We start from the raw sequence: 19414 nt of genomic DNA on the forward strand, positions 1-19414 counted from the left end.
CGGTTAAACTAACCGATTGATATAGGTAAGAACCCTCTACTCAAAGACGCTATTATACTTAGTTTATTTGGCACCAATACAAGTAAGTATAATAACCAAAAATCAAATGTCTTTATTTATATATAAGAATATGATACAACAAGTTCATAATACAAGTCCATAAGTTATTTCCTATTGGATTAATTAGAAATTTTTGTAGAACATAATTTTTAAGGATTTTTCTAATTTATCCTTAGTGACTTCTTATGTACAATTGACTCTATCACAATTTCTAAATATTGATTTTTACAAATTTTTTGAACATGCATGATTATTTTTCAATTTTTCTATTTGCGCTTTCAATTTTTCATTTTCTAAATTTAAGTCATCAAGCATATATAATGGGTATGAATTTCTAAGTTCAATTTTAATCTAGCATTATCTTTTTCTAGTTGTACTATATTTTTCGATAGCATCTTGATAAATTCAAAAGATTGCTTAGGAGATAGTGCACGTACCTCACTTATCTCATGTTCTGACGCTTCCCCTTCATTGCAGCTTTCTTTTGAGGATCCTCCCCTTTCATCATTGCTCATCTTTGAGCTAAATTCATCTTCTCCTTGGTGGTTCACCAATAGGGCTAGTCTAACATATTCTTTAATTTTTGACTCTGATGATGACTCGTTCCATGTTACTTCTAAGTTTCTGTGTCTTGATTTGGTTGGCTCTTTCTTCTTCTCCTTCATTCTCAGCTTTAGGTAATCATCCTTGATGTACCTTTCTTCGTTGCAATTGTAGTATCAGATCTTCCTTTTACTCCATAAGTATTTTTTCATCTGCGACTTAAATTTATTAGATTTAATAAATTTATTAAATTTTCTTACCAATAATGCTAGTTAATCTTCATCAATGGATGCTTTGGAGTCTTGATCTTCTGTTCTTGCCTTTAGGGCAATTGTTTGACTTGACTTCTTTACTTCTGTACATCTAGATTCGTGAAATTCTAAAGTAGAAAATAAACTCTCTAAAGAACTTATCTTTAGATCCTTTGAAATATAATAGGAGTCTACTATAGACATTCATTCTTGTGTCCTAGGGAAAGCATATAAAGCGTACCTTAAGGAATCTTGGTTTGTTACCTATTCTCCAAGATTTTCAAGTTTGGATATTAACTCCTTCAACTTGGCATGCAGTTATGCTACTGACTCTCTTTCTTTCAACCGGAGGTTGGTCAGTTGGTTCCTGAGTAGATTCCTTTTTGTGAGCATGGCTTCGGACGTACCTTCACGTAGTTCCAAGAATTTCTCCCAAAGTTTCTTTACTGATTCATAGATGCCAATTCTGCTAACTTCATGTGGAGGTAGCACGCTCAGCAGATGGAATTCGGCTCATCAATTTACTGCGAAGTCCACTTGCTCTTTCTTTGTTCATGAATACTCTTCTTTTTTAGCTCCTTGTTGGCCCTTGGAGGTTACAAAACCATATTTTATAATTAAAAAAAATCTCAAAATCTATTTTAAAAAAATACCTCCATCAGACGCTTCCATTGATGAAGTCTCCTTCAACTTTAGCCGGTAGATGCTCAATCCGACCATATTCTTTGTTCTTTAATTAGCGGTTAGTTCTTCTGAAGCGATTAAGCTCTGATACTAATTGTTGGTGCAATGAGACCGACAAGAGGGGATGAATTACCTGTAAAATAAAAACTTAACCTTTCCTGACCTTTTAACTCAGATTAGTGGCACAATTATAATAAAGCAATTGAACAACTAAAAATAAAAGAGGCTAAAAAGTTACATAGTTACAACCTATATGGTTGTTAATCCAAGGCAAAAAGAAAGTACAAAAAAAGTTCCTTCTTTGAATGTGCATAAGCCTCTTACACTCATTGGATGCTCAGAAAAATGTTAAGAAATGAATACAAGAGTTGTTGAATATTTCCTAACTCCATAGATCTTTTTATAGTCTCTAGAAGATATTCGTAGCTTGAAGGCACCTTCAAGATGGTCCAAAGTGCCTTCCATTAGATAAGTGTTATCCATTGAGGATAAAACTGTATTTGCACCTAACGACTATGGGAAGACTCCTTCACATAATTCATTGAAGGAACCTTCCAAGCCATAGAAGGTGCCTTCCAAAAGGCAGATCAGCTCCTTAGAAGCTGGTCTCTTCACGTGAGTGATTCTCTGGCTAACCAGAGTTGAGCTCACTCGAACCCAACTCTGACCTTCTCCTCAAGAAGGCTTCCTTCCCGGCTTCTCTTCCCTTGAATGCCGCACACGTCCTTCTTATCCACTGGTGTACTCTTCGTTAGCATCTCATCCTTCAGATGCACCGAGCCCGTCGACTCCTTTCCAGTACCATCTTTCTCCTAGTCGCGTCTTCCGCTCGTCTTCTTGTGTTTCTAAGCTCCTGCACACTTAGACATAAGGATCAAATACACATAGAGCCTAACTTAACTTGGTTGACCACATCAAAATTACAACGGGGTCTTACACATACCTCACTTGTCATGTAGGATTTGAAACTAGATTCTGCCCTTGTATCACTACATTCATCAGATATCGCTCCCCCTTCATCGATGCTAGCTTCTGAGTCGCTTTGTTCTTTGTGACTCGCCACTAGTTCTAGTTTAGCATATGCTTCAATTTCTAACTCGGATGATGAACTCTCATCCCAAATGGCCTTGAGATTTTTGTGTTTGTTTCACTGTAGCCCTTTGTCTTTCTCCTTCTTGAGATCTGGACAGTCTTCCTTTATATTTCCTTCTTTTTAGCAATGGTAGTATCAGTTCTTTCTCTTGTTTCTTATATTTTTTTTGGTCTATATTTCTTTAAATTTGTTAAATTTAAAAAACCTTTTAAATTTTATTACCATATAAGCTTCTTGGTCTGCTTCGAAATCTGAGTCTGACTCGGGTTCGTCCTTCTTGGTGGCTCTTAGTGTCAAGTTCTGGCTTGACTCTTTTGTTGTACCTGCACATCTAGTTTTAGTAGCTCTAATGTAGAGAAGAGTTCTTCTAAGGTACTTACCTCCAAGTCCTTAGAGATGTAATAGGAGTCTATTATTGAAGTCCAATCTGGAGTTCTGAGAAATGTGTTGAGTGCATAGCATACCAAGTCCCAGTTGGTTACCATTTCATCAAGGTTGACTAGTCCGATGATTAGCTCCTTTATTTTCACGTGTAGTTGGGCTACCTTCTCACCTTTTTCCAAACAGATGTTCGTTAACTTGTTTAGAAGAATGTCCCCTTGTGCAAGCTTTGCTTTGGATGTGTCGTCATGGAGTTCTAGGAATTTCTCCCAGGGATCTTTGGCCGAGGTGTATCTTTCAATGCAATTGGCTTCTTGAGACGGTAATACACTTAGTAAGTGATATTTCACTTTACTGTTGGCTACAAAGTCACTTTGCTCCTTCTTCGTTCAAAGGTAATCTTCTTTCTCATCTCCTTGTTGATCTTTAGAAACTACAAAACCATACTTGATTATTAAGAGTATTTTAAAATCAATTTTTAGGAATACCTGCATTCGGCGTTTCTAGTGTCAACTCTCCCTCGAACTTTGGCGGGTTAAGGCTTGGTCCAGCCATTGATTTCTTTGCTTTGGTCGATGATTAGTCATTCTAAAGCATCCCCACTGAGGGGGATGAATTGACCTGACAATAAAAATCAAGCCTTTCTCGATTTTTCAAAATAATTAAATTAAGAAACACTTATTTAACAATAAACTAATTGGCAAGAAAGAGAGAAGAGTCAGTTCTTTTTACTTAGTTTACAATCAAATGATTGCTAGTTTAAGATGTTGAGAGCTCACTATCAGATCTCCTTCTGGCAGACAAGCCTCTTACAGCAGTTTAAGCACTAGATCACAAAGTAGAATAGAAAGAAAATCATTTTCAAGTGTTGTACTGAACTACTGAGAGTACAGCTCTGTTTATAGAATTCTACTCGAATTTGACCATTTACTGACGTGACATCTCTGGCGTCTAGAAGGGCTCTAAGCACCTAGGAGTGGATAAAACTTTATCCGCATTACAACGGTTCGGTTGGGGATAATTTTTTCGGTTTGGTTGTTGGGGACACCTGGGGGACACTGATAATTAGCATTTTGATGCATTATTTCTGCCTTTAATTTTCATGTTTTATCATTTCATATGATTAATTGTTTATTTTTATCATGTTTATTAAGTTGGATTCATATTATGGGTTGTGTTATAATTCTTCCTATTTTTATGGATTTCTACTTATAATTGTGCACTTTTATTTTCTAGGGATTGAGCTCAAGTTGAGCCAAATTGAACCTAAAGGCGTGATTCAATGAAATAATGTATCAAAAACTCACCCAAACATCCAACACTCAAATTTCTTTACACATTCTCAATACGATATACATCAACCACTATAACATCTCCAAAATGCATGTATGTATTAACAACTTAACTCATGAGAATCTCTCAATAATAATGTAAAATGAGTATACATCAATCTTTCCATGGAGATGTTCCTTCTTGTACATCACTAACAAAATAACAAATGCTTGAGAACTTTTTTTTTCCTCTCGTTTATTTTTTTTTGATGTTTTTTTTTCTTTGTTTTTTTCTTTTTTGCTGTTTTTTTTAGTACATAGAGAGATTTTTTTTTCAACAAGCATTCGTCCATACATATTTGCATCCCCCACACTTATTCTTACACGTCTCGGACAAATAAAATAAAACTAGGAAGCAACCAAAAACTTATCTCCCTATCAATATTCTGAAAATAGTAAAAGAAAGTTACTTAGGATCATCAAGTTTTAAGAATCAAGGTATTCATGGTTTCAATTCTCACAAAAGTCAACAGGCATGGTAATTTCCATCTACTTGAATAGACTAAGCATGATAGAACCTCACAAGATGAGTATTATGCACTATTGCTCACATAAATAATAGATATGAAAGTGGAGCTCTCTCCAAAGCAACTCATGATATTGCACTACCATATGCTTGCCTATTTTCTACTTCTCCATTATTGTAAACATAAGTGCACACAAATCAAGAGGACTTGTCATGAATAATAATGAAACCACAAATGCAAACAATAGAATAAGAAGGATAGACATAAAGGAATTCAAAGAGAATATGAGAGCATTGGGGTAATCAACATGAAGAATACAATTAAATAATGTATCAAAAACTCACCCAAACATCCAACACTCAACTCTCTTTGCACATTCTCATTGTGATATACATCAACCACTATAACAACTCCAAAATACATGTATGTATTAACAACTTCTCATGAGAATCTCTCAATAATAATGTGAAATGAGTATACATCAATCTGTCCATGGAGACGTTCCTTCTTGTTCATCACTAACAAAACAACAAATGCTTGAGAATTTATTCCCTCTCTTTTTATTTTTTTTCAACTTTTTTTTTTCTGTCTTTTTTTTTTCTTTTTTGCTATTTTTTTAGTACATAGAGAGATTTTTTTTTTCAACAAGCATTTGTCCATACATATTTGCAGACACCTAGGGAGTCAGAACGCTTGGACCAGTATGAGCACTTGGACCAGTCCAGGTGCCCAAACCGTCCGGGCGTTTGGACTTGGTCCAAGTGCCCGAATAGTCAACACCTTGTTGACTATTCGGTTCTCTTCCATTTTGGCTCCATTCACTTGGGTGATTTCGGCCAGCCGGAATAGGGCTCACCCAAACCTATTTTTCAATATTCTCCTCAAGCAAGCTTCTGCGTCGGCGTCTCATCTCTCAGAAATGCCGAGCACTTCTCGTCTGCCAGCGTACTCTTCCGCATCACCTCATTCATCAGACGCACAGAGCCCGTTGACTCTCTCCCATGTTATCCTTCTCACTAACTGTATCTTTCACTCAGCTTCCTATATTCTTAAGTTCTTGCACACTTAGACACAATGCATCAAACATATATAGGACCTAATTAGAATTGGTTGATCACACCAAAATCACAACGGGGTACTTACACTTTCTACCGATAAAGATCACCTTCACTATGACACAATATGAAAAATATATATATATATGAGAGATTGTCCGACTACATGAAATTCTAGCTCAGATCATGTCAAATAGAGATCCAAAATTTAATTTTGGATTCTAGGAAAGCCTACATCGTGGATTAGGTACAAAGTTTGCCATTAGTACTGCATTCCACCCCAGACGGATGGTCAATCGGAAAGAGTCAATCAAATCCTTGAGGTTATGCTCCATGCATGTGTGATCGATTTCCCGAGAAGTTGGGAGTCCATATTTCCCCTGGTGGAGTTTACCTGCAACAACAGCTATCAAGCTACTATAAGTATGGCTTCGTATGAAGCATTGTATGGGATGAGGTAGGCAAGATGCTAATTTTGGGTCCAGATATTGTGACTCACATGGTGAGCTTAGTGGCTAAGATTCAAGAAAGAATGTAGTTAGCACAAAGTTGTCAGAAGAGTTATGTTGATCAACGGTGAAGAAGTTTGGAGTTTTGTAACACCCCACCCTCCTCACTACTAGTCTGTGAGGGCGGGGCGCTACTGGAATACTAATTTTTCTTAACTAGGGTTGTTCACATCTAAAGATCAATACATAAATTTTCTAAAAACATGTAATTAACTGGCAGCGGAACACTAAGTGACTAATCTACACATCTAAAACTACATATCAATCAAGTCATCCTGAAATATATGTATTAATCTAAACATGCATGCAACCATTATACAACTCAGATAATAGGTCTAATGTGCATAACAATTTAAATTAAAGAATTCTAAGTACATAATGTCATCTTATGAATTAAATCATCTACATAAATAAACTATCCCAAATGTCTAAATACAAAATATATTAATGAAATCTTATGCTAAATCCCAAGGCTTCTATAGTCCAGGCATCACACATCCATCCGCACCTCCTTTTCGCCTTTCTTTGCTATAACTTTTCCTTTCCTTTATCTGCAGTAAGAGGAAAATGCATCTATAAGCAAAATTGCTTAGTAAGCGCTATCTAACTCACAAAACTCGAATATGCATAAGAATAAATCTAAAACTGAATGCTTTAAAGGAAATACTACACATGCTCATCTAATAGCAAAAGAAACAAGACATGCTGAAATGCTAAACATGTAAAGCTTATTTTACTTGTTCAAAACTTATACTTTTATACTTCAAAATAATAAGTCTAACTGAACTGATATATAAGCTGAGCTAAACTGATCCTAGTCTAATGCTGAATCTGAACTGTATTTACGTAACTGATTTGTGAAGTTTTGAAAACTATTTTCATAATAGATAAAATTATTAATCAAGCAGCTGATGGGCCCGACAACTATACTTGCTATGCGCGCATCCTTAACTAGATCCGAGATAGCTAGTCCCGAATCTAGTAGGGTTTACTAGGTTATCTAAACGTAGGGACGACTATGGGAGCCCAACCCAAGGACAACTAAGAGTCCAGTACAGTGCCACTGATAAAAGTAAAATACTGATTCATAAGCTGATTTATCTTATCTCGCTCTTACTAGGTTATCTGAACCTAGGGGCGACTATGGGAGCCCACCCGTTGGACCGTAGTCCCACATAAACTGCACTATTAATATATAAAAGAGTTCAAGCGTGGTATCACTTAACAACTCATTTAAAATTCAAATATCATTAGGTAACTTTGGAATAGCAATTTCTAAGACATTGCAAAATTCCCATCTCTATGAATAAATTACAATTCAATCACAAATCCTCCCATTTGCATCAACTATCAACACGAGATGCAAATGCAAAACAAAAACAGAATCTTAAAACATGCTCACAAACCTACTCCACCATCAAGTTATTTATCAACACATATGTAGCAAACTCAACACCATTTCAAACCAACTCTATCATCAAAGTATGTACCATTACTAATGCAACAATTCAACTCCATTATCCAGATGTACATCAAGGACAAAAGTAGAAAACTTACATCTATACAAGAACCCAAAAACATCACCAAAACCACATCTCTACTTACCATGATTCAACCAACCATCACCAAATTTATCCCAGAGGAAAGAAATTCGAAGACATCTCGAGGAAAAGAAACCACATTGAACTCATGTTTCCACCTACCAGTCCTATCAACACTTAAGTCATGGAAACCAAGGTTACCAATAAACCAGCCTCCAATCACCCTACGCTAAAAGCACAGTTGCACGAAGAAGTAGAACATTGCCCATCAAAGCTTACTCTAAACGCAAAACCTCAAAGAATCATTCCTCCAAGCCATCCATACCATCTAAGAATCTGAAACACCTCAAAGAACTAGGAACAAAAAGTAACACTTGAGGACTTATTGGATCAATCACAGAAATTCTCAACCATAGAAAGGAACAAAATCATATCAAATCAAACTTTAATCCATCCCTACCCTCCTGCTATTCCAGAACTCACGGAGGACAGGAAACCACCAATGAAAACGCACTATGATCCACATAATCGAAAAACAGGATCGAAATCCAGTGGTAATCTCCCAAATCTACTCAATTCGATACTATCACAATGAAGCATGAATCAAATAACCCATTGAGCCTGGATCCAAACAAAACTAAGTTGCACATAAATCTATAGTTATCTGAAGTAGCAGAGCATTATCGAAATGCATCCATGCAAGACCCACAGCTAAACCAAGAATAGAATCATAGATCATACATAGTTCTACTGTAGGTGAGGAAGCACTTACCCTTGTTCTTTGACTCACAACCGGAAACAACTTCTAGGGCTTCGGCGAGCTCGAGATCCCAGCTCTTCCTCGTGCCCACGAGCTCTCCCCGACGAGAGGGTCTTGAGACTGCAAAGGAACCTCGGATTGATCTTTGGTCGACCCCTGGAGATGAGAAACCTAAGCTGCCTTCGGTTCCGCCCGAGCTCCGCCGTCGCGAGCGAGAGAGAAAAGGAGAGGAGTGGTTTTGGTTTTCCCCGAACATAACCCCTAAGTTCTCCCTTTTAATACCTAATATTTTTGTTAACTATCTTAAATAAATTCGCTACCTTTTCTAAATAGATCCGTCCGTTTGGATTCTTGGTCAGCCGGATTCGCTTAAGGTTTGGGCCGGGTTGGAGGTCGCGGGTTCAAATCTCAGCCGCAACCTTTTATTCCTATTTATTTCCTGTTTATTAACTACTACTTAAATAATTTTCTCTCTTCTTTTATTCAGCAACGCCCGCTTGGGTACTTGGTCAGCCGAGACAACTTAAGGCTTTGCTTAACCGGAGGTCTCTAGTTCGAACCTCGGCTTAATTTCTTTATTTTTTTGCAACTTGTTTCTTTTAGTAAAAATACCAAACGAACTCCAAAAATTGCATAAAAATACTCTAAAAATTTCTAAAAATCTCTAGAATTTTTCTAAAGCATTTATAAATATTTTTACGTATTATTAGGGCTCAGAATGAGGAAATTTGGGTCGTTACAAGTTTGGAGTTTGAAGTGGAAGACCATGTTTTCGTTAAGGTGTCACCGATGAAGGAGGTACTGAGAATCAGAAAAAAAAAAAAAAAAAAAAAAGGAAAACTCAATCCAAGGTTTATTGGACCTTTTGAGATTCTTGACCAGATTGGAACTCGAACATGTCGAGTTATTTTACCACCAAACTTATCAGGAGTTCATAACGTGTTCCACATTTCCATGATTAGGAAGTATATTCCTTATCTTTCTCCGACCATCGTTTTTTTTCTTCAGTCAGCGGTTAGTCCTTCTGAGGCGTCTCGGCTCTGATACCACTTGTAGGACCGTTGCGGTCGACTAGATGGGGGGGTTGGATAGCCCTATAAATACAAAAACAAAAACCAACCCTTCTCGAACTCTTAAGTTAACACTTGCATAAATAGATAAACAGAAAAATAACTCAGAAAAGTAAAAGGCACACCGAGATTTACTTAGTTACAACCGGGGAAGTTGTTAATCCAAGGAAAGTGTAGCACTAGTATCTCTTTCAGGCGGAGAAGCCTTTTACAGCAATGAAGTGCACAACAGAAGCTAAACTACATAAAAAGCTCACAAGTGTAGAAAGAATGCTTGAGTTCTGAATTAATGAAAGGCATCTAGACCAAGGCTATATTTATAGCCTTGGTCGGGGCACCCCGAAGGGTTCCGGGCGCCCTGGGGGGATAAACTTTATCCCTCAACGTTCAGATCGAGTCAAAACTCGATCTGGTCAAAAGTCAACTCCGAGTGTCCCGGTACGGTCCGAGCCCCCCGGTACGCTCCGGGAACCCCGATACGGTCCGGGTGCCCTGGGCGAGAAAGTCAACCTCGTTGACTTTTTTAAGCCCAGGTCTTTTGCTCCGGTTTCGTTCACCTTTTTGATAATTCTTTATCAAAATAATACTATTTTGATAAAGAATTATTTAAAAATTGCTTTTAGATTTTGAAAAATCTTGAAAATTTTTATTGAAACTAAGCAATATAAGTTAGACCAGTAGAAAAAATTTTCATAAAAATATATGATTTAGTCTAACAGAAATTATTTATTTTACTAACGCAATTCATTTACAAAAATAAATCCCTCAATATTTTTTTTAAAAATTTCCATTTGTATATTAAATCATCAGATAGCATAAAAAAAAATTCCATCTCAAAATATGAATAGTAGATATTTAAATAATTTGTTTAAACAAGGTGGAAGGAAAAATACATGAAAATCAAAAGCAAGCATAAGATTAACTTCAATTATACTAGACATAATTTTGGAATCCAATATAAGCTATTTCCTATTGGATTAATTAGGAATTTTGGTAGAACATAATTTTTAAGGATTTTTCTAATTTATCCTTAGTGACTTCTTATGTACAATTGACTCTATCACAATTTCTAAATATTGATTTTTTACAAATTTTTTGAACATGCATGGCTATTTTTCAATTTTTCTATTTGCGCTTTCAATTTTTCATTTTCTAAATTTAAGTTATCAAACATATATAATGGGTATGAATTTCTAAGTTCAATTTTAACCTAGCATTATCTTTTTCTAGTTGTACTATATTTTTCGATAGCATCTTGATAAATTCAAAAGATTGCTTAGGAGATAGTGCACGTACCTCACTTGTCTCATGTTCTGACGCTCCCCCTTCATTGTAGCTTTCTTTTGAGGATCCTCCCCTTTCATCGTTGCTCATCTTTGAGCTAAATTCATCTTCTCCTTGGTGGTTCACCAATAGAGATTGTCTAACATATTCTTTGATTTTTGACTCTGATGATGACTCGTTCCATGTTACTTCTAAGTTTTTGTGTCTTGATTTGGTTGGCTCTTTCTTCTTCTCCTTCATTCTCAGCTTTAGGTAATCATCCTTGATGTACCTTTCTTCGTTGCAATTGTAGTATCAGATCTTCCTTTTACTCCATAAGTATTTTTTCATCCGCGACTTAAATTTATTAGATTTATTAAATATATTAAATTTTCTTACCAATAATGCTACTTAATCTTCATCAATGGATGCTTTGGAATCTTGATCTTCTGTTCTTGCCTTCAGGGCAATTGTTTGACTTGGCTTCTTTACTTCTGTACATCTAGATTCGTGACATTCTAAAGTAGAAAATAAACTCTCTAAAGAACTTATCTTTAGATCCTTTGAAATATAATAGGAGTCTATTATAGACATTCATTCTTTTGTCCTAGGGAAAGCATTTAAAGCGTACCTTAAGGAATCTTGGTTTGTTACCTATTCTCCAAGATTTCCAAGTTTGGATATTAACTCCTTCAACTTGGCATGCAGTTATGCTCCTGACTCTCTTTCTTTCAGCCGGAGGTTGGTCAGTTGGTTCCTGAGTAGATTCCTTTTTGTGAGCATGGCTTTGGACATATCTTCATGTAGTTCCAAAACTTCTCCCAAAGTTTCTTTGCTGATCCATAGACACTAATTCTGCTAACTTCATGTGGAGGTAGCACGCTCAGCAGATAGAATTCGGCTCATCCATTTACTGCGAAGTCCACTTGCTCTTTCTTTGTCCATGAATACTCTTCTTTTTTAGCTCCTTGTTGGCCCTTGAAGGTTACAAAACCATATTTTATAATTAAAAAAAATCTTAAAATCTATTTTAAAAAATACCTCCATCCGGCGCTTCCATTACATGAAGTCTCTTTCAAACTTTAGCGGGTAGATGCTCAATCCGACCATATTCTTTGTACTTTAATCAGCGGTTAGTTCTTCTGAAGCAATTAGGCTCTGATACTAATTGTTGGTGCAATGGGACCGACAAGAGGGGATGAATTACCTGTAAAATAAAAACTTAACCTTTCTTGACCTTTTAACTTAGATTAGTGGCCCAATTATAATAATGCAATTAAACAACTAAAAATAAAAGAGGTTAAAAAGTTACTTAGTTACAACCTACATGGTTGTTAATCCAAGGCAAAAAGAAAGTACAAAAAAAAGTTCCTTCTTTGAATGCGGATAAGTCTCTTACACTCATTGGACGCTCAGAAAAATGCTAAGAAATGAATACAAGAGTTGTTGAATATTTTCTAGCTCCATGGGTCTTTTTATAGCCCCTAGAAGATATTCGTAGCTTGAAGGCACCTTCAAGATGGTTTAAAGTGCCTTCCATTAGATAAGTTTTATCCATTGAGGATAAAATTGTATTTGTAGTTAACGACTATTGGAAGACTCCTTCATAATGTTCATTGAAGGCACCTTCCAAGCCATAGAAGGTGCCTTCCAAAAGGTAGAGCAGCTCCTTAGTAGCTGGTCTCTTCACGTGGGTGATTCTTCGGCTAACCAGAGTTGAGCTCACTCGAACCCAACTCTGACCTTCTCCTCAAGAAGGCTTCCTCCCTGACTTCTCATCCCTTGAATGTCGCACACGTCCTTCTCATCCACTGGTGTACTCTTCGGTAGCATCTCATCCTTCAGATGCACCGAGTCCGTCGACTCCTTTCCAGTACCATCTTTCTCCTAGCTGCGTCTTCCGCTCGTCTTCTTGTGTTTCTAAGCTCCTACATACTTAGACATAAGGATCAAATACACATAGAGCCTAACTTAACTTGGTTGACCACATCAAAACTACCATGGGGTCTTACACATACCTCACTTGCCATGTAGGATCTGAAGCTAGATTTTGTCCTTGTATCACTACATTCATCTGATGTTGCTCCTCCTTCATCGATGCTAGCTTCTGAGTCGCTTTGTTCTTTGTGACTCGCCACTAGTTCTAGTTTAGCATATGCTTCAATTTCTAACTCGGATGATGAACTCTCATCCCAAATGGCCTTGAGATTTTTGTGCTTGTTTCACTGTAGCCCTTTGTCTTTCTCCTTCTTGAGATCTGGACAGTTTTCCTTTATATTTCCTTCTTTTTAGCAATGGTAGTATCAGTTCTTTCTCTTGTTTCTTAGATTTTTTTTGGTCTATATTTCTTTAAATTTGTTAAATTTAAAAAACCTTTTAAATTTTATTACCATATAAGCTTCTTGGTCTGCTTCGAAATCTGAGTCTGACTCGGGTTCGTCCTTCTTGGTGGCTCTTAGTGTCAAGTTCTGGCTTGACTCTTTTGTTGTACCTGCACATCTAGTTTTAGTAGCTCTAATGTAGAGAAGAGTTCTTCTAAGGTACTTACCTCCAAGTCCTTAGAGATGTAATAGGAGTCTATTATTGAAGTCCAATCTGGAGTTCTGAGAAATGTGTTGAGTGCATAGCATACCAAGTCCCAGTTGGTTACCATTTCATCAAGGTTGACTAGTCCGATGATTAGCTCCTTTATTTTCACGTGTAGTTGGGCTACCTTCTCACCTTTTTCCAAACAGATGTTCGTTAACTTGTTTAGAAGAATGTCCCCTTGTGCAAGCTTTGCTTTGGATGTGTCGTCATGGAGTTCTAGGAATTTCTCCCAGGGATCTTTGGCCGAGGTGTATCTTTCAATGCAATTGACTTCTTGAGACGGTAATACACTTAGTAAGTGATATTTCACTTTACTGTTGGCTACAAAGTCACTTTGCTCATTCTTTGTTCAAAGGTAATCTTCTTTCTCATCTCCTTGTTGATCTTTAGAAACTACAAAACCATACATTATTATTAAGAGTATTTTAAAATCAATTTTTAGGAATACCTGCATTCGGCGTTTCTAGTGTCAACTCTCCCTCGAACTTTGGCGGGTTAAGGCTTGGTCCAACCATTGATTTCTTTGCTTTGGTCGATGGTTAGTCCTTCTAAAGCATCCCCACTGAGGGGGGTGAATTGACCTGACAATAAAAATCAAGCCTTTCTCGATTTTTCAAAATAATTAAATTAAGAAACACTTATTTAACAATAAACTAATTGGCAAGAAAGAGAAAAGAGTCAGTTCTTTTTACTTAGTTTACAATCAAAGGATTGCTAGTTTAAGATGTTGAAAGCTCACTATCAGATCTCCTTTTGGCAGACAAGCCTCTTACAACAGTTTAAGCACTAGATCACAAAGTAGAATAGAAAGAAAATCATTTTCAAGTGTTGTACTGAACTACTGAGAGTACAACGCTGTTTATAGAATGCTGGTCGAATCTGACCATTTACTGACGTGACATCTCTGGGCGTCTAGAAGGGCTCCAAGCACCTAGCAGTGGATAAAACTTTATCCGCATTACAACGGTTCGGTTGGGGATAATTTTTTCGGTTCGGTTGTTGGGGACACCTGGGGGACACTGATAATTAGCATTTTGATGCATTATTTCTTCCTTTAATTTTCATGTTTTAATCCTTCCATATGATTAATTGTTTATTTTTATCATGTTTATTAAGTTGGATTCATATTATGGGTTGTGTTATAATTCTTCCTATTTTTATGGATTTCTACTTATAATTGTGCACTTTTATTTTCTAGGGATTGAGCTCAAGTTGAGCCAAATTGAACCTAAAGGCTTGAGTCAATGAAATAATGTATCAAAAACTCACCCAAACATCCAACACTTAAATTTCTTTACACATTCTCAATACGATATACATCAACCACTATAACATCTCCAAAATGCATGTATGTATTAACAACTTAACTCATGAGAATCCCTCAATAACAATGTAAAATGAGTATACATCAATCTTTCCATGGAGATGTTCCTTCTTGTTCATCACTAACAAAATAACAAATGCTTGAGAACTTTTTTTTTCCTCTCTTTTATTTTTTTTTGATGTTTTTTTCTTTATTTTTTTTCTTTTTTGCTGTTTTTTTTAGTACATAGAGAGATTTTTTTTCAACAAGCATTCGTCCATACATATTTGCATCCCTTACACTTATTCTTGCACGTCTCGAGCAAATAAAATAAAACTAGGAAGCAACCAAAAACTTATCTCCCTATCAATTCCCTATCAATATTCTGAAAATAGTAAAAGAAAGTTACTTAGGATCATCAAATTTTAAGAATCAAGGTATTCATGGTTTCAATTCTCACAAAAGTCAACAAGCATGGTAATTTCAATCTACTTGAATAGACTAAGCATGATAGAACCTCACAAAATGGGTATAGGCACTATTGCTCACATAAATAATAGATATGAAAGTGGAGCTCTCTCCAAAGCAACTCATGATATTGCACTACCATATACTTGCTTATTTTCTACTTCTCCATTATTGTAAACATAAGTGCACACAAATCAAGAGGACTTGTCATGAATAATAATGAAACCACAAATGCAAACAATAGAACAAGAAGGATAGACATAAAGGAATTCAAAGAGAATATGAGAGCATTGGAGTAATCAACATGAAGAATACAATCAAATAATGTATCAAAAACTCACCCAAACATCCAACACTCAACTCTCTTTGCACATTCTCATTGTGATATACATCAACCACTATAACAACTCCAAAATACATGTATGTATTAACAACTTCTCATGAGAATCTCTCAATAACAATGTAAAATGAGTATACATCAATCTTTCCATGGAGACGTTCCTTCTTGTTCATCACTAACAAAACAACAAATGCTTGAGAATTTATTCCCTCTCTTTTTATTCTTTTTCAACTTTTTTTCTGTCTTTTTTTTTTCTTTTTTGCTATTTTTTTTAGTACATAGAGAGAATTTTTTTTTCAACAAGCATTCGTCCATACATATTTGTAGACACCTAGGGAGTCAGGACGCTTGGACCAGTATGAGCACTTGGACCAGTCCAGGCGCCCGAACCGTCCGAGCACTTGGACTTGGTCCAAGAGCCCGAATAGTCAACACCTTGTTGACTATCCGGTTCTCCTCCATTTTGGCTCCATTCGCTTGGGTGATTTTGGACATCCTGAATAGGGCTCATTCGAACCTATTTTTCAATATTCTCCTCAAGCAAGCTTCTGCGCCGACGTCTCATCTCTCAGAAATGTCGAGCACTTCTCATCTGGCAGCGTACTCTTCCACATCACCTCATTCATCAGACGCACTGAGCCCGTTGACTCTCTCCCATGTTATCCTTCTCACTAACTGTGTCTTTCGCTCGGCTTCCTATATTCCTACGTTTTTGCACACTTAGACACAAGGCATCAAACATATATAGGACCTAATTAGAATTGGTTGATCACACCAAAATCACAACGGGGTACTTACACTTTCTACCGATAAAGATCACCTTCACTATGACACAATATGAAAAAAAATATATATATGAGAGATTGTCCGGCTACATGAAATTCTAGCTCAGATCATGTCAAATAGAGATCCAAAATTTACTTTTGGATTCTAGGAAAGCCTACACCATGGATTAGGTACGAAGTTTACCTTTAGTACTGCATTCCACCCCTAGACGGATGGTCAATCGGAACGAGTCAATCAAATCCTTGAGGTTATGCTCCATGCATGTGTGATCGATTTCCCGAGAAGTTGGGAGTCCATATTTCCCTTCGTGGAGTTTACCTACAACAACAACTATCAAGCTACTATAAGTATGGCTTCGTATGAAGCATTGTATGGGATGAGGTAGGCAAGATGCCAATTTTGGGTCCAGATATTGTGATTCACACGGTGAGCTTAGTGGCTAAGATTCAAGAAAGAATGCAGTCAGCACAAAGTTGTTAGAAGAGTTATGCTGATCAACGGTGAAGAAATTTAGAGTTTGGAGTTTGAAGTGGAAGACCATGTTTTCCTTAAGGTGTCACCGATGAAGGGGGTACTGAGAATCAGAAAAAAAAAAAAGAAAAAGGAAAACTCAATCCAAGGTTTATTGGACCTTTTGAGATTCTAAACCAGATTGGAACTCGAACATGTCGAGTTGTTTTACCACCAAACTTATCAGGAGTTCATAACGTGTTCCACATTTCCATGATTAGGAAGTATATTCCTTATCTTTCTCATGTGATTTGTCACAAGTTCGTGCAATGGATGCTAATTTGTCTTACGAGGAAATGCTGAATCAAATCCTTGATTGACAGGTCCGAAAGTTAAGTAACAGGGAGATCAAAATGGTGAAGGTTTTATGGAGAATTCAGCTTATGGAGGAAGGTACTTGGGAGACTGAGTTAGACATGCACAACTGCTACCCGAACTATTTGGTATGTCAAATTTTGCGGATGAAATTCTTTTAAGGAGAGAAGAGTTGTAAGGTCTCATGAGCCATGTTAAAATAAAATAATAGACATTAATTAAGGAATTAACTTATAAAAAAAATTTCTAGGAATTTTTAAATTTTTTTTAGGATTTAAACCGAACTCGTAGGAAATGTTTATAGGGATAAACCTATTAAGCATTGAGAAAACCGATAAGAGTTGATTGATTTGATTAAGCTAAAGTTTTATTTAAGGGACCTAGGAAAAAAAACCCCTAATTTCTCTCTTCCTCTCATTTCCTCACCTCTTGACCCTGTTGTCGCCGCCACGCTCATCTTCTCCTCTCTTCATCATTGCTTGCACAATTTTCCCTAAGCAAGAGCTCCCAACAGCTGCGCGATCTCCTTTGGCCTAGGGTTCACGACGGCGGTACCAACAGGGACAGGAAAGGTGCTTCGCTAGTGGGAAGGAAGGTTCGATCACGATTCGAAGCCTGATTACTCCTCCATCAGGAAGGAAAGACAAGCATTATTCATATTTCTTTTGTTAAGCACAAAGTTGTGGGGTAAGAGGGGAGGTACCTTTGAGTGGAGTGGGCGATTCTCTGTTGAGTCCGGATGGATTTGGGATGCTTCGTTTTGGTTTGGTGCTGAGTTGATGGCTTGACTATGATCTCGTGATTAAATGAAGGAGAAAAAACTTGGGAAGGAAGAATATCTTTTAAGTCATACCTTGTTTTCCGAAGGATTTTTGTGATTCCTGCAATGATTTCAATGTGTGCTTGCTTAATCATGTTTGTTTGGCATTTTGGATTTAATACTATGATTTCTTACTGATGATTTCAATGTGTGCTAGCTTAATCATGATAGCTTGGTATTTCAGATTTTATTCAGTGAGTTCCTGCTATGATTTCAACTTGTGCTTACTTTATCATGTTAGTTGGGTATTTTTGTGACATATTTGGTAGAGGGTGACTTGTGTCATTTAAGATTGTTGCCTTCAATGATTCTTTCGGCTTATGCATGATTTATAATGTTGAGGGAAAGCTTATTAGTTTAACTTATCAGATTTATATTACTGTGATCAAATGGGTAGAGAGCTGATTTGGTGGCTGTTCTTCTTTCCTTGGTTCTTTCAGGTTGGGCAAGGTGAAAATTTGTTAAATGTCCAATTAACATAAGACCCAATGGTGAAACCAGATTAGGAGGGGCCTAGGTTTGGTTTTGACCAGAAACTTAAGAACAACAATTGCTACAACTTTTATATTCACGCGTTGATCCGAAAAGGTCTCTAGGATACCTAAAAGCTACACCGACAATCTGCGCTTAAGTTTTCAAAGTCGTATGTCGGTATAATTTAATTTATGCAATTGTATTTAAATTCTATAATTGCTTCGTAATTATAGTGATTGTCTATTGAAAGCACTCAGCGAGTGCGGGTCTTGGAGTAGGAGTCGTCAAAGACTTCGAACTAAATAAAACCACTTATGTTAGCATTTTCTTTTCGTCTCTACCCTTTTCAGCTGCGCAACTCCTTTTAACTTGCGATTTTCAAAAAAAACCCCCCCCCCCCCCCCCCCCCCCCCAAGGATATTTACAGTCCTACAGTATTAGTCTTAGTCCTCTTGGATGATGAAAGATTATCAATTATTGATTAAAAGAATGATAGAATATTATTTTCCATCTTTCTCTGTTGATATGATATTAAAATAACCTAAGTAATGACACAAGTAATTAACTTAGGGAACATACTCGAATAACATACTAAAATAATACAATTTACATTTTGTTGGTACGACGAAAATGATTCGGATCGCTAGAGAGGAGGGGTGAAAAGCGACCTACAAATTGTAAGAAATCTTTTCTCTTGCTAACGATTTAGCAAGGGCATGCACTAGTTATAAGAAAATAAACACAACATAAAAAGAAAGAGGACACGAAGAATTACTTGGTAATAACCCTCGGGTTATTAGA

This window comes from Zingiber officinale, chromosome 6A (genome assembly GCF_018446385.1).
Source record: "Zingiber officinale cultivar Zhangliang chromosome 6A, Zo_v1.1, whole genome shotgun sequence".
NCBI classification, from domain to species: domain Eukaryota; kingdom Viridiplantae; phylum Streptophyta; class Magnoliopsida; order Zingiberales; family Zingiberaceae; genus Zingiber; species Zingiber officinale.